Below are 15,573 nucleotides of genomic sequence, written 5' to 3'. Positions count from 1 at the left end.
CTTTCCTAAAAGTGGCAAAAATACCAGGGTTCCTAAATTGTCCAATCTCATGCCATATCCAATATGTCAATCAAAATATGTTTTTTAAACACTAAAGGGCTAAACTCCCCCTATAAAAGATCAGCGGTCTGGAAAGATGCAATCCAAAATAAAACAGACATCCTATGCCTTCAGGAATCGCACTTTGCAAACTCCTCTCGACCTCAGTTTACTCACAAAAAATTTCCAAACACCTTCCAGTCCTGTTCTGAAAAGAAAAAAGCCGGAGTCATAATCGCAATTAAAGATACCATAAACTTCTCCCTCACTCAACAAGTAATTGACACGCAAGGAAGATTCATAATCCTAGTCTGACTTTTCAACAGCATTCAAGTAACCCTAGTAAATATATACGCACCAAACACATCACAAATCTCTTTTCTAAATAAAACCCTCAGAAAAATACGTAAAATACACGTAGGCAAATTTATAATCTGTGGGGACTATAATATTATTCCCGATAAACAATTAGACTCTACCAGTACTTCCGATAGAACATCCCCTACACTAGCCCTATGGCTCCATAAGGAAGCGCTTTATGATACATTTAGGTGTTTCAATCTAGGGAGTACACCTTCTACTCCCCCAGACATAGATCCTTTTCCAGAATTGACCTCTTTCTGGTCGACAGATGGACCCTTCCTGCCATCTCACACGCCAAAATCGGCCATACAACCTGGTCGGATTATGCCCCAATTTTCCTCACCTTAAAAAGCGCAAACTCCAATCTATCACCTAGAAATTGGAAAATTAACATTCCGCTCATGATAATCCCCCAAAACAACTCAATAATTAAGGAATCTCTAACTGAATATTTTTCAATTAACCCCTTGAGTGGCACGCCTGGAAAATTTCCGGGACGAGCTCCACTGCTCATAGTGACATAGCCCGGAAGATTTCCGGGCTATGTATCACTATGGGAGCTGCAGAGCACAATGCCACAAGCTGTGGCAGTGTGCTCTGCCTGCACAGACCCACAGAGAACAAAGCAAGGGCTTTGAAAAACCAGCAGAAGATATTGCCGATATGTCGGCAATCTCCTGCTTTGTTTACAGGTTGCCATAGAGACCATTGGCTTGTCAGAAGCAAGCCGATGGTCTCTGTGGCAGGGAGAGCTGGTTGTTAGCTGTCAGAGGACAGCTAGGTACTAGCTCTTACAGCAGAGATCAGAGAAAACCTCCGATCTCTGCTGTGTTAACCCTTTACATGCTGCAGTCTATGTGACTGCAGCATATAAAGGGCTGTCACTGCAGCATGTAAAGGGATGTCACCATCGGACCCCCGGAATGTGTTCAGGGGGTCCTGATGGGTCCCTGTGGAAGTCCCCTAAAGGGACAAAAAAAAAAAAAGTTTAAAAATTATACAAAAAATTATAAAAACACTTGTCTCCATTTACTTTGTAAAAAAATCAAAAATACAATCACACATGTGGTATCCATGCGTCGTAATGACCCAGAGAAGGAAGTTAATGCATTATTTAACCCCTTAATGACATGGCCCCTTTTTTTCTTTTTTCCCCATTTCTTTTTTTCCTCCCCCCTGTTTAAAAAATCACAACTTGTCCTGCAAAAAACAAGCCCTTATATGGCCATGTCAATGGAAAAATGAAAAAGTTATGGCTCTTGAGACGCAACTGCAAAATTAGTTGAAATTCAATGATTAGACCATTTTAAAAAACCTGCCCTGGTGGGCACGGCAGTGTGGTAGGAAACCCGCCACTAAAGGGGTTTATGCAAATACAGACACAAACATTTTTTCCACCTGGTGTGCTCACAAAGCGTACATCCGAGGCATCTTAATTAAAATAAACTCACATCACAAGAAAGAAAAACAGCGTCTCATAAACAATACCCTCGCACGAATATCTATTATAGAACAAAATCTACAAACTTCCCCCTCAATAGCGCTCCATAAGGAACAGATGAATCTCCGTCTCACAATCCGCCGAGCATTAATCGAAGATTTCGACAGATCAGCCAAATTATCCAAGATGAAGTACTACACATCATTCAACAAACCCTCAAGCCTGATGGCTAAACTAGCGAAAAAACACCGGGCACCAGCTAAAATCCCCTATCTCATTAAACAAGATGGCTCTGAAACAAAACTCTCTCACCCTCAAGACATAGCGGATGAGTTTAGCAACTTTTACTCTAAACTCTACAACCTGAAAAATGACCCCTCCACTCCCCAACCTGACATCCAGCAAATTAACACCTTTCTTGGAAAAGTCAATCTCCCAACTATCACAATAGAACAACGTAACACTTTAAATGCCCCCATTACTGCCTCAGAGGTCCAAAAAATAATTAAGTCATTAAAAGCACACAAGACTCCAGGTCCAGATGGCTTCTCCAACAAATACTACAAGAATTTCGCCCTGGACCTGGCCCCTTATCTATCAGAAACCTTCAACAAAGCCATCTCCTGTGGGAAATTACCAGAAGAGATGCTAAAGGCCACTATAGTCACCATCCCCAAACAAGGTAAAAAAGTAGACTCCCCCGCAAATTTCAGACCTATTTCTTTGTTGAACTGCGACACAAAGATCTATTCTAAACTGTTAGCTCAACGACTATTAAACGTACTTCCACAAATAATACATACCGATCAAGTGGGGTTCACTAGAGGGAGACAGGCGTCTGATGGCACCAGGAGGGTCCTCAATCTCATGACAGTGGCGGAGGTGAACCGTACCCCAGCTCTACTCTTGGCTTTAGATGCAGAAAAAGCCTTTCACAGGCTTCACTGGGAGTTCGCCTTCGCCACTCTGAAGAAATTTGGCTTTGGAGGGACCATTCTTAGAGCCATAGGGGCATTATATAGCTCCCCCTCCGCTGAGGTCTTGGTGGATGGTGTCTTCTCTAAAGCGTTTCATATATCGAATGGAACGCGCCAGGGATGTCCCCTGTCCCCACTATTATTCGTAATGATTATGGAGCCTTTCACTGAGTCCATTAGATTAAACCCGAATATAAAAGGGATCCATGCAGGCCTCAGGCAACACAAAATAAGCCTTTTTGCCGATGATGTTTTGCTTCTTTTAACAGACCCCATAGCTTCATTAAGAGAGGTATACGAGACAATCCAACAATTTAGCAAAATCTCATATTATAGCCTAAATATAGATAAAACACAGATTCTAGGAATTAATATAGACAAATCCCTAAAAAAGGACATACTTGAAGAATTCCCCTTCCACTGGCAGGATAAAAATATTCCATATTTAGGAATTAAACTATCTTTCCCAATCAATGGTATTATCTCCGCTAATTTCTCCCCCTTGATGGAGGAACTTCAAAAGGAGCTGAAATCCCTTGCAGACAAAGAACCCTCATGGCTAGGCTGAGTAGTCTTATATAAAATGTTAATCCTCCCTAAAAATCTCTATCTCTTTCATACCCTTACCCTTCCGATCCCTAAAGTAGAGATCTCAAAATTCCAAAAACAACTTGCGCTCTTTATATGGAAAGGAAGGAGACCTAGAGTCGCTGCCCCTATACTCCACCTCAACAGAAAACAGGGGGGACTGGGAGTTCCTAATCTATGGTCATACCTCCAGGCAATCCACATCAATCAAACTAGACAATGGGTAAGAACAACCTCAGGAACAGGATGGCCTCAAATTGAGACCCATCTGATAGACAACAAATCAATGAGATCCCTTCTCCTGGCATCCTTATATGGTTCTTTAGTTCCCTCGCTCCCACCACTCCAGAAATTACACTCAATGTCGCCTCCTATGCGTGCCTCTCTATTCTCGTGGACACTCCTCACTCAAAAGATTAGGGACCACCCAGGAAAAGCGGTGGATAAAATACCATTAACAACACTGGAATTCTTGATTCCAGACCTAAAACTCAACACATTGGAAGAGAGAGGCATTCTAAACCTGGGAGACTTATTTCAATCTGAAGATCTTCTCCCCTTCCCGACGTTAGTAGAACAATTCAATATCCCCCCGGAAGACGTGTTTAAATATCTCCAAATACGATCCATCCTACAAGCCACTCAGTTCTGGAAAGTAAAGGTTCCAAATCAATTAATAAAGATACTCAACGACTCTTCTCCGCTGTCTCGATCCCTTGTGAGAATGTGCTACAATGCTCTCTCTGGAGATATGGGAGAAACCAAAAGAGTCCACCTTCTCAATTGGGAGAGAGACATGAGGAAAAAATTTACGCTGACCCAATGGCTGTCGGCATTTGAATGAGCCAACAAGGCTACGCTCAACGTCAATGTCCTGGAAATACATATTAAAGTCCTGACCAGATGGTACTATACTCCAGCATCGTTGGCCAGAGCCTTCCTAAACGTAGAGGATCGTTGTTGGAGACAATGTGGTCACTTGGGCAACATTACTCACGTATTCTGGAGCTGTCCCAAACTAGCAGGGTTCTGGGAACAAACTTTCCAGCTACTAAGAAGAATCACGGCGATAACCGTCCACAAGTCCTCGGCTTTAGATATCCATCTACTAGACAACAAGATCTTTCCCTCCCCAACGAGGAAGTTGGCTTGCCACATCTTACTTGTTGCCAAACTTCTGATCGCACGAAATTGGAAGACCGCTACTTCCCCTACCTCCTCAGATCTCACCCAGACAATGTCTGATCACAACATATATGAAAAACTACACGCCCAAAGAAATGACTGCTTCACAAAGTACCTAAATAAATGGAACCCATGGATACGCCTCTTCCCTAAATAACCACTCCCTCCCCCTCCCCCCTTCCTTTTCCTACCCTGTTTGTATTCTACAGAAACCAAGTTTTACAGAATTGTTTTTTTTATTTATTTAGACATAAGTACAAGTATACGCATACTCAAATGTAGGCCTCATGTTGTGTACAAATGTCTTTAAATATTATCGAACGACATTCGATCTAATAGCACACAAAATGTAGAGGACCTATCTTCCTTCTTGTCTAAATTGTTCAAATATGTAACGGTTTTCATTCTTTACCCTGTATATGTCTTATCAAGGAAAATCCAATAAAGAACAAATTGTTAAAAAAAAAAGAGTGCGCCCAGGAGGTATGCAGCTGCAAAGTCTGTGCAAGAGAGCCTCCGAGTTGAAGCATGCAAGGTTGTCGGACACTCAAAAGCATCCTTCGAGCCGGAATCGAACCAGCGACCTAAGGATTGCTAATTAGCTACTACAGTCCTCCGCTCTACCAGCTGAGCTATCGAAGGTTTAGCCAGATATGCGTGCAGCTGCTTCCTAGGTTTTTGTGTCAGTGCCAACTAAAAAAAGGTTACCCCTTCATTTGAAGTAAGTGCCAAGTGGAAGCTTTGGAGGATGCGGGCATCGATCCCGCTACCTCTCGCATGCTAAGCGAGCGCTCTACCATTTGAGCTAATCCCCCTCTACGGTTGCTGGCTTCTGGCACTCGGGTCACACCGCAGTCATGTTATCATGCCTAAACCAAGCTTTGACCATGGGAGGAGAAAGGTTTCTTTTTTTTTTTTTTCTTTTTTTTAAGTGTGGATTTTTTGGTGCCTTGAAATATAAAGGACAGTGGAGTTTGCTGGGCTTTGGGTGGCCTGAAAGAACGAGACAGTGAATTTTTGGGGTACCTTTTTCCTGGGAGCATGAAAAATACAAAACTCTGCGCCTAGCAGAGGATGGTTTCGATCCATCGACCTCTGGGTTATGGGCCCAGCACGCTCCCGCTGCGCCACTCTGCTGCTGCTTACACCTCTCTTACGAGAAGCCACATTACCGTCTGACTGTTGTCAAGCCACTAACGAAGCAGAAGAGTTGGCTTTAGTCACACTAGGGGTGAGAGTTGCATTTTCACGATTGAGAAGTGGTGCGAATTCTATGACGTTGGTGGTATAGTGGTGAGCATAGCTGCCTTCCAAGCAGTTGACCCGGGTTCGATTCCCGGCCAGCGCATTGTTTCTCTTGTTTTGAAGTATTCTTGTTAACACTCTCTCCAGAGGCCAATGTGCGGTCAGGCTCAAAAAGAGTGTGGCCAGGAGATATGCAGCTGCAAAGTCTGTGCAAGAGAGCCACCGAGTTGAAGCATGCAAGGTTGTCAGACACTCAAAAGCATTCTTCGAGCCGGAATCGAACCAGAATCTTGCTGGAGTGCACGTGAAAATACCGCTCCCAGCGTGAAAGCGTACGCAAATAATTCCATACTTATTTATACCGGTCTGTGTCTGCAGTGAACTAGACCAACAGCGTAGGGCCACAGCCAATTCTACAAAGAAAGTGATATACACTATACAGCTTCTATCCTCTGTCCAAAAAAACCCAAAAGCTCCTTCGTTGGGCTGCATCTGACCGTGTGCATTTTACCGGGTAGCTGCTGGCAGTTGTAGTGCTTCCATTATACTACTGCGCAGCTAGGCCTGTTTGTAGCCTTCTTTTCTTTTCTTTCGCCAGAGCGAAGAATCCCCCAAAGCACACCCCCGCGCCAAGCCTCCGTGCAGAGGGCTAGGTGTTCAAAGGTGTGGATGTTTTTTAGTGAGAGCGCGGACGACCGACAAACAGTGGTGTGCAACCTGTGTCGCACCAAGATCAACCGGGATGCCACCACTACCCGCCTCACCACCACCAGCATGTGCAGGCATATGATGGCCAAGCACCCCACAAGGTGGGATGAAGGCCGTTCACCGCCTCCTGGTCACACCACTGCCTCTTCCCCTGTGCCCCAACCTGCCACTCAAATCCACCACCCCCTCTCAGGACACAGGCACGAGCGCCTCCCGGCCTGCAACCACACCCTCACCTCCACTGTCCTCGACCCCATTCAGCAATGTCTCTCAGTGCAGCGTTCAGCTGTCGCTAGCACAAGCATTGGAGAAAAAGCGCAAATACGCCGCCACGCACCTGCACGCACAAGCTTTAAACGTGCACATTGCCAAATTAATCAGCCTGGAGATGCTGCCGTACAGGCTTGTGGAAACAGAGGCTTTCAACAACATGATGCTGGCGGTGGTCCCGCGTTACTCGGTCCCCAGTCACCACAATTTTCCCCATTGTGCCGTTCCCAGCCCTACACCAGCACGTCTCCCGCAACATAAATCGTGCCCTCACCAACGCGGTTACTGGGAAGGTCCACTTAACCACAGACTCGTGGACAAGTACTGGCGGGCAGGGCCACTATATCTGCCTGACGGCACATTGGGTGTATTTGGTGGAGGCTGGGACCGAGTTAGAGCCTGGGACCGCTCACGTCCTACCCACACCCAGAATAGCAGGTCCTACCTCGGTGCTGGTATCTGCGGCGGTCTATGCCATCTCCTCTAAACCCGCCCCCTCCTCCTCCTCCTACACAACCTCTACCTCTCAATTAAGAAGTGTGAGCAGCACGTCGCCAGCAGTCAGTATTGCGCGGCGCGGCAGCACAGCGGTGGGCAAGCGTCAGCAGGCCAAGCTGAAACTACTCAGCTTAGGTGACAAGAGACACACGGCCCCCGAACTGTTGCAGGGTCTGACAGAGCAGACCGACCTCTGGCTTTCGCTGCCGAGCCTCCAACCGGGCATGGTCGTATGTGACAACAGCCGCAACCTGGTGGCAGCTCTGCAGCTCGGCAGCCTCACACACATGCCATTCCTGGCCCACGTCTTTAATCTGGTGGTTCAGTGGTTTCTAAAAAACTACCCGCACTTGTCTGACCTGCTCGGTAAGGTGCGCCACGTCTGCGCACATTTCCGCAAGTCCACCATGGACGCTGCCACCCTGAGGACCCTGCAACATCGGTTTAATCTGCCAGATGACCGAATGCGGTGTGACGTGCCCACACGGTGAAATTCTGCACTGCACATGTTGGCCAGGCTCAATGAGCAGCGTAGAGCAATAGTGGAATACGAACTCCAACATGGGTGGCGTAGTGGTAGTCAGCCTCCCCAATTCTTTACCGAGGAGTGGGCCTAGATGGCAGACATCTGCCAGGTCCCCAGAAACTTTGAGGAGTCTACCCAGGTGGTGAGCGGCGATGCTGCAATCATTAGCGTTACCATTCCGCTGCTATGCCTGCTGAAAAGTTTGCTGCAAGACATGAGGGCTGATGCTTTGCTGTTGGAACAGGAGACGGGGGATGACAGTATGTTGCTTGATAGCCATACCACCCTCATGTCTATTTCTCAGCGCGTTTTGGAGCAGGAGGAGGAGCAGGAGGAGGGGGAAGAGACAGCTTGGCACTCTGCAGAGGGTACCCATGCTTCTTGCCTCTCACCTGTTCAGCATGTATGGGCTGTGGAGGAGGAGGAGGAGGAGAAGGAGGATCCTGAAAGTCATCTTCCTAGTGAGGACAGCCATGTCTTGCGTACTGGCACTCTGGCACACATGGCTGCCTTTCTCGTGACCCTCACATTAGACACATTCTGGCCAACATGGATTACTGGGTGTACACCCTTCACGACCCACGGTACAAGAAGAACCTTTCCACTCTCATTCCCGAAGAGGAAAGGGGCACTGAAGGTGCTGGCTTGCCCTGCCGCTAGAGTCTTGTCAGAGAGGGTGTTTAGTGCAGCTGGGGGAATCATCACGGATAAGCGTACCCGCCTGTCAACTGCCAGTGCCGACATACTTACACTTATAAAGATTAACAAACCCTGGATTTCCCAGACTTCTCTTCTCCACCGGCGGAAAGCAGCGGTATCTAAAGATTCTTTTCGCTGCAAGTGGATAAATAAGCATTTTCTATCACCGGAAAAAAAAGGAGAATTACCTTTGTCAATCACTCTCGGATATTAGTCCCCCCCCCCCTCCCCCTCCTGAAACAACATGTCATCATGTTCAACTGCAAATTTTTCTGCGGCCCAAAAGGCTCTGCTTACAATTTTTTTTACAATTTTTCAAAGCTTCAAAAGTATTGATACTTTACCAGAAACCAATTTTTTTCACTGAGCTGCCTCCAGGCTCTGTTGCAAATTAAGCAACAGCGAGCTATATCTTTAAAAAATATTTCTGGGTTTCACCTGCCCTCTGTTACTGGGGTCTGCCTATACTTCTACTACAGAAATGGTACTGTGGTCTGCCTATACTGCTGCTACAGAAATGTTACAGGGGTCTGCCTATACTTCTGCTACAGAAATGGTACTGGGGTCTGCCTATACTTCTACTACAGAAATGTTACAGGGGTCTGCCTATGCTGTTACTACAGAAATGTTACTGGGGTCTGCCTATACTTCTGCTACAGAAATGTTATTGGGGTCTGCCTATACTTCTGCTACAGAAATGGTACTGGGGTCTGCCTACACTTCTGCCACAGAAATGTTACTGGGGTCTGCCTATACTTCTGCTACAGAAATGTTACTGGGGTCTGCCTATACTTCTACTACAGAAATGTTACAGGTGTCTGCCTATGCTGTTACTACAAAATTTTACTGGGGTCTGCCTATACTTCTGCTACAGAAATGTTATTGGGGTCTGCCTATACTTCTGCTACATAAATGTTACTGGGGTCTGCCTATACTTCTGCTACAGAAATGTTACAGGGGTCTGCCTATACTTCTGCTACAGAAATGTTACAGGGGTCTGCCTATACTTCTGCTACAGAAATGTTACTGGGGTCTGCCTATACTTCTACTACAGAAATGGTACTGGGTCTGCCTATACTTCTGCTACAGAAATGTTACTGGTGTCTGCCTATGCTCTTCCTACAGAAATGTTACTGGGGTCTGCCTAAACTTCAGCTACAGAAATGTTACAGGGGTCTGCCTATACTTTTACTACAGAAATGTTACTGGGGTCTGCCTATACTTCTGCTACAGAAATGTTACTGGGTCTGCCTATACTTCTGCTACAGAAATGTTACTGGTGTCTGCCTATGCTCTTCCTACAGAAATGTTACTGGGGTCTGCCTAAACTTCAGCTACAGAAATGTTACAGGGGTCTGCCTATACTTTTACTACAGAAATGTTACTGGGGTCTGTCTATACGTTTACTACAGAAATGTAACAGGGGTCTACCTATACCTTTGCTACAGAAATGTTACAGCGGTCTGCCTATACTTGTGCTACAGAAATGTTACTGGGATCTGTTTATACCTTTGCTACAGGAGTGTTACAGGGGTCTGTCTATACTATGGGCGCACTTAGTCTTCCCATCGCGGTGGTTTACCTGTCTGGCACAAATAATACAGTGACTGACTAGGCCAGAATTGTGGGCCGAGGCCACGGTCCTTGGCGGGCTGAAACTCTCCCATGGTTGGGCACTCTGATTTCTTCCTGTGTAATACCATCTTTGTGCACTTACAGCATAGGCGAGCCCAAGGAACTCAAAGACTTCCCCTTGCAGTGTTCAGCTATCTGTGTTGGGACACATGGATTTCCCATTGCTATGTAACTCAGGGCACCTTGAGTCACACAAAGTGGAGGCTGGGACCGAGCCTAACCCTGGGCCCACTAACGTGCTTCCCACACAGACTATAGCGGGTCCTGGTCATGGTGTCTTGGCCTTGTAATGCCACCTTCTCCTCCTGCTGGGGGTCTGGGGATCAGCACTGGGCTTCATTTATTTTCTCCCGTGTTACCAGTTATCTGAGGCACTGCTTTGGGCCAAACAAGAGGAGCGTTACTGCATTCATGAGACGTTCACAGCTGTACTAGCATTGGAGTCCGCTCTATGCCCACGATTGCTGAGGGTGTGTGTAGAGGCCTATGTCCTCGGCGGAGTGAAAGTCTGCCATGTTTGAGCACTGTCATTTCTTCATGTTTATTACTGTCTTTGAGTTCCTTCGGCTTCCCATAACGGTGTTTGACCTGTCTGGCAAAAAGACACTGACTGACTTGGGTAGGGTGCAGAGTGCAGATGGCTTTCCCCTTGGGTGTCGATTGAGCTATCCGACACCAACACAGAATGAATAGTGTGTGAGCACATGGATTTTCCCATTGCTATGTCAGTCGCGGCACCTTGGGTCACACAAGGTGTTTGCTGGGACTGAGCCTGACGAAGGGCCCGCTCACATACTTCTAACACAGGCTACTGCAGGTCCTGGTCATTTTTTCTTGTACTTCTAAGGCCACCTCCTCCTGCTTGGGGTCAGGGGATCAGCACTGGGCATCATGTATTTTCTCTCGTGTTACCACAGTTATCTGAGAAACTCGTTTGGGCCAAACAAGAGGAGCGTTACTGCATTACAGAGACGTTCACAGCTGTACTAGCATCGGAGTCCGCTCGATGCCCACGATTGTTGAGGGTTTGTGCAGAGGCCTATGTCCTCGGCGCAGTGAAAGTCTGCCATGTTTTGGCACTGTGATTTCTTCAGGTTTCTTTAGGGTTCAGAATGCAGATGGCTTTCCCCTTACAGTGTCGATTGAGCTATCCGACTCCTACTCAGAATAAATAGTGTGTAGGCACATGGATTTTCCCATTGCTATGTCACTCGCGGCACCTTGGGTCACACAAGGTGTTTGCTGGGACCGAGCCTGACCAAGGGCCCGCTCACATACTTCCCACATAGGCTACTATGGGTCCTGGTCATTTTTTCTTGGCCTTCTAAGGCCACCTCCTCCTCCTCCTGCTTGGGGTCAGGGGATCAGCACTGGACAACATGTATTTTCTTTTGTGTTACTACAGTTATCCGAGGCACTGGTTTGGGCCAAAGAAGAGGAGCGTTACTGCATTCATGAGACGTTCACAGCTGTACTAGCATCAGAGTCGGCTTCATGCCCGCGATTGCTGAGGGTGTGGGCAGAGGCCTATGTCCTGGGGGAAATGCAACTGCGCCAGGTTGGGCCTGTGGAACTTGTTCCTGGTTAATCCAGTCTTTGGAGCGGTGAAAGCAACTGCAAATAATTAAATGAGACGTTCACAGCTGTACTAGCATCGAAGTCCGCTTTATGCCCACGATTGCTGAAGGTGTGGGCCGAGGTCCTTGGTGGGGTGAAAGTTTGCCATGTTGGGGCGCTGTGATTTCTTTATGCGTAATACCATCTTTAAGTTCCTGGGGCTCGCCTAAGCTGTGGGTGCACAAAGACTTGCCATTGCGGTGTTTTACCTGTCTGACACAAACCCACTGACTGACTAGGGCAGAAAAGTAGGCCAAGGTCCTTCACAGGGTGAAACTCTGCCCTGTTTGGGCAATCTGATTTCCTCATGTGTTATACCATGTTTGAGTTTCTTGGGCTAGCCTATGTTGTGAGTGCACAATGAGTTCCTATTGCGTTGCTTTACCTGTCTGGCACAAATACACTGATTGACTAGGGTAGAAATGTGGGCCGAGGTCCTTGGCAGGGTGAAAGTCTGCCATGTTTGGGCAGTCTGATTTCTTCTTCTGTAATACCATCTTTGTGCACCAACAGCATAGGCAAGCCCAAGGAACTCAAAGACTTCCCATTGCGGTGTTGAGCTATCTAACACCTACACAAAATGAATTGTGTGTGGACACATGGATTTCCCATTGCTATGTAACTAGCGGCACCTTGGGTCACACAAGATGGAGGCTGGAACCGAGCCTGACCCTGGGCCTGCTCACGTGCTTCCCACACAGAGTATTGCTGCATTGTGGAGATGTGTAGAAGTGTAGAAGTGCTGGGCTGGCTGAGTCCCCTTTATGCAAAACCCTTTAAGCAGTTGACCAGAGCTGATAATTCCCATATATACATTTTATACAATCTGAGACTTTTGGGATGGTTTCTGGAGAAGTAATGGCCCAGATAGAATAGAGATGATGATGCAGGTTTATTAGTGGTGATTACAACACTGCTGAAGACAGCAATTAAATTTCAGAAACTTTTTTTGGGATCTCCATGGCACGATCTCTGAATTCTACCATTTTGTGAGTCAACGTTCTGAAAGAGCTTCTCATTCTAAAAGACAGAAGAAGATACATATAAGGTTAGTGACGGTCCTCTGTGGGCATTACTCTGTAAGGACACGTGATACGTCATAGAAAGTTGCATTTACAGAAATTTTCCATCTCTAGTATTCCGACTCTTCTCTGCTTACGCAGCAGGGTCAGATGGGCAGTCAATATCACCCCCTCGCATGCTTACATGTAAACCATGTGAACACACAAGCTAACTCATACTCCCCTACATTCCACGCTGCACATTAACAGCCTGACAGTTTTTAACCCCTTGAAGTTGCTGCCAGTTTTAGAATTATGCCCAATTTTTTCAATTCTGACAGGTTTCATTTTATGTGGTAATAAATTTGACCTGCTTTTTCTTATCCTGCTGTGAATGTTTTTTTATGCCAGGACCTGTTGGACCATACTACCTTCCTGTAAGTGGCTACAGAATGAGACTACAGCCTGGCACTAATGTAGCTGTAGTGTCCTAGAACAACATCCTGGTCCCTCCATAATTGCTATACATGTCTTATGTGGATGCACTGTGCAAAGCTGTCATGTCAATTTTCTGTATGTGTGTTGCACAGCTGCAGCGTCTGAAGGGTTAACTCCCTCAAAAGCATTGCCTGTCAGCTCTGCTTCTGAATGTATCTATCCTCCTGTGTCATGTGGTACAAGTGAGGTGATAAAAGTGAGTTTGAGAGCGGGAAAGGTTGTTGATGATCATCCATCTGCCCATGCTGTTGGAGGCCCCACAGTGATGCAGGGAAGCAGCTTTAGCTTCCCTGCATTGAAAATGGAGAAGAAGAAAAGGTTCCCTATGGAGGAGCTGAGGATCTTCCCTCATCCCCGATCCACTGGGGAAACCACAGGGGCACAGGGAGACATCTCTAGTTTTCTTGTGTCTAATATGGAGTAGAAGGAGAGACAGCCTTGCCACATGTGAAACGCATTAGAGAACAAGTGAGTCACTAAATCCCCCAGAGTGAGAGAAACCCCCAAGTAATTCTGTATAGATCGACCCATCATACCAGGTGCCTGTTTGTACTACAGGCATTAATTTTTCCTGTGTGGCCGTCCACCATTAGGATCACCACACAGAGGTACGTGATTGTGACACCCACATAAATGATGTGCGGGGTGTATCTAGGCTAAGCCTTCTAAGTGATTGCTTGCCAGAGAGTATGTGGAGTGATTTCTGTCTTTTTAGCTCCTCCTTCCAAAGTATATATTATGTCCAGGACCCGTGACATATAGATAACGTGGACTATAGGGCCGTATTGATCCTGTGTTTCTTTGCCTCCCAACCTCTGGGCTTCTGCCTGTAATTTTCTACATGTGAATGATACCTGTAATTGCCTGTTTATTCAAGTTTATCTAAGTAAAGTTTTACCCGGCCTCAACCATTCCTGAGGACCCGAGGAACGATACACTTGTCCAGTGTTTATTAATCTGCTGTGTATGAATGCCAGTGTGTGAAATGGTGGCGTCATGAACTTGACAAATACTATTACCCTCATCCTGAGGACTACTGGCCCTATACTCTGCTGCAGTAACTCCCTCCAAGACCAGGAGTTGGTAAGTGCCTCCGTGACAGTTCCATGCACTACCCCCTCTCAACTCCAGCTGTATACGTGGGTAGAGACCAATTTCCCTATAGTAATTCCCATCAGTTGGGCATTACAGTGTCCCGTGGCAACCCAGATACGAGGCCCATGCTGAGGAGCTAGCAGGGTAGAGTTGGCACTTGTCACAGTGGCTCTACTAGACTCCTTCCCAGAGGGACGCCTGCAACCTTGGCCCAAGTACCACTAGGCCTCTTCCAAGCAATGCTGGGACAGCGGTTACCTGTATACGAGTGGTAGACTAGATTTGTCACGTGTGACGCCACCGTTCCTTCTCACTGTAGCTTGTACACGGCGCTTAAATGAAGAGAGTCTACACATACAGTTGAAACTTGATGACTTGGTCACTGGAAATGGGCAATGACTAGTGAACTTTAGTTGAAGCTTTGCAGAGTACAGCTTTACACACCAGGGCAGTCAAACAGAGAAGGTGAGGTCAGGGAGACACAGGATGATGCCAGTCCTGCAGTCCATGTTATCTGTACCGCTCCTGGTAAGGGGAACACTCCGGAGGAGGATAGGGATAGGGTCACCCCACAGACACTCACTCAATACTTGAAGACACTCTGCACGGCCGACACTTCACTTCACTCATTCTCCAGAGGCGGTTTCTAGCATGGAAAACCTCAGGATACCTCTCCTCTAATTCCGAAATAAATGAAAAAAGTTTTCTCTGCGCTCGTGGGAATAAATCATACAGCACAGGTAGACGATTTATATTTAATAATCTACTGAGCGACGCGTTTCGGCGATTAACCCTCGCCTTCTTCAAGCTCACAACTTTACAGTGACACACTATATTTATACATAAATACACATATCAACAGATATCTATACATATGGGAGTTATATCTGTTGATATGTGTATTTATGTATAAACTAGCTGATATACCCGGCTTCGCCCGAGTTATTTTGGTACTGGTGTTTATCTGATGTTCACACGGAAAATCTTATGAAGTCGTGGTTACTTTAGGGATACTGAGGAAAAACATATGTTCACCATTTTGCATAGTTCTTTGCGTTACTCAGGAAACACCACGTGGAGGCAACCATGCGACGTTTCCTTTATATAAAATGACATCAGGAAGTGAGAGAATTAGATTACGTACATAAAATTTGGACGCTAAGTCTTTTGCGCATAGAATTGAATAAT

This window comes from Eleutherodactylus coqui, chromosome 1 (genome assembly GCF_035609145.1).
Source record: "Eleutherodactylus coqui strain aEleCoq1 chromosome 1, aEleCoq1.hap1, whole genome shotgun sequence".
Lineage (NCBI taxonomy): Eukaryota > Metazoa > Chordata > Amphibia > Anura > Eleutherodactylidae > Eleutherodactylus > Eleutherodactylus coqui.
This window is presented reverse-complemented; position numbering follows the sequence as displayed.